Source organism: Nematolebias whitei, chromosome 6 (assembly GCF_014905685.2).
Source record: "Nematolebias whitei isolate Nwh7 chromosome 6, NemWhi1, whole genome shotgun sequence".
NCBI lineage: Eukaryota > Metazoa > Chordata > Actinopteri > Cyprinodontiformes > Rivulidae > Nematolebias > Nematolebias whitei.
In genome coordinates this window covers 8,857,963-8,859,491 of record NC_056503.1, presented here as the reverse complement: position 1 = coordinate 8,859,491, position 1,529 = coordinate 8,857,963, and the positions used below count along the sequence as shown (strand labels likewise).

At 43.8% G+C, this 1,529-nt stretch overlaps 1 protein-coding gene across 1 annotated transcript in view; it reads left to right on the top strand.

Annotated features, from left to right (window-relative positions):
- mrps22 (mitochondrial ribosomal protein S22) overlaps positions 1–1,529 on the top strand; it is a gene marked incomplete at its 5' end in the record, with an annotated part of 16,645 nt that overhangs the window by 1,762 nt on the left and 13,354 nt on the right.

Here is a 1,529-nt window from a genome sequence, read left to right as displayed (position 1 = left end):
GATGAAAGACTATTGAGGTCTTTTGTTCTTCAAAAATTCAGTCACACAAGAGGAGAGAAACAAATACAACATCATTTAAAATGGAACGACAGAGAATGTACCATTTAAGTGAGTTATTTTAAATAATTGTGTGTATTATGTGTAAACTTGTCTGTTTTAAAATTTTAATTTAGGTAATACTTCTTCTTCGTTCGGCTTTTCCCTCTTCAGGGGTCGCCACAGCGAGTCATCCTCCTCCATCTCTCTCTGTCCTCTGCATCCTCTGTCCTCACTCCAACTACCTCCATGTCCTCTCTAACTGCATCCATATATCTCCTCTTTGTCTTTTTCCTGGCAGCTGCATTTCTAACATCCTTCTACCAATATACCCACTGTCCCTCCTCTGGACATGTCCAAACCATCTCAGTCTGGCCTCTTTAACTTTATCTCCCAGTTGTTCAACCTGGGCTGAACCTCTGATTATCTCTTTCCTAATCTTATCCATCCTTGTCACTCCTAAGGAGAACCTTAGCATCTTCATTTCTGCCATTTCCAGTTCTTTCTCCTGTCTTTTTGTCAATGCCACTGTCTCCAGACCACACAACATAGCTGGTCTCACCACTGTCTTGTAAACTTTTCCTTTGACCTTTGCTGCCACTCTTTTGTCACAAATCACTCCTGAAACTTTTCTCCATCCACTCCATCCTGCCTGGACTCTCTTTTTCACTTCTTTACCACATTCCGCATTTTCTTGGACAGTGGACCCCAAGTACTTTAATTCCTGCACCTTTGTGACCTCTGCTCCTTGTAGCCTCACTGTTCCACCAGCCTCCCTCTCATTTACACACATGTACTCAGTCTTACTACGGCTGACTTTCATTACTCTTCTTTCAAGTGCATACCTCCATGTCTCCAAATTCTCTTCCACCTGTTCCCTGTTCTCACCACAGATCACAATGTCATCTGCAAACATCATAGTCCATGGGGATTCTTGCCTGACCTCATCTGTTAGTCGGTCCATCACCAGAGCAAACAAGAAGGGGCTCAGAGCCAATCCTTGATGCACTCCCACCTCCACTTTGAAGCTACCTGTCACTCCTACAGCACATCTTACCACTTTCCTGCTGTCCGCATACATGTCCTGTACCAGCCTAACATACTTCTCTGCCACTCCAGATTTCCTCATGCAATAACACACCTCCTCCCTCAGCACTCTGTCATATGCTTTTTCTAAATTCACAAAGACACAATGGAGTTCTTTCTGACCCTCTCTGTACTTCTCCATCAGCATTCTCAAAGCAAAGATGGCATCTGTGGTGCTCTTTCTTGGCATGAAGCCATACTGCTGCTCACAGTCACTTCTCGTCTAAGTCTTGCTTCTACAACTCTCTCCCAGATCTTCATCGTGTGGCTCATCAACTTAATTCCCCAGTAGTTGCTACAACTCTGTACATCACCCTTGTTCTTAAAAATGGGCACCAGCACACTTCTTCTCCATTCCTGAGGCATTTTCTCACCCTCAAATATGCCATTGAATATTTGAGTCAAAA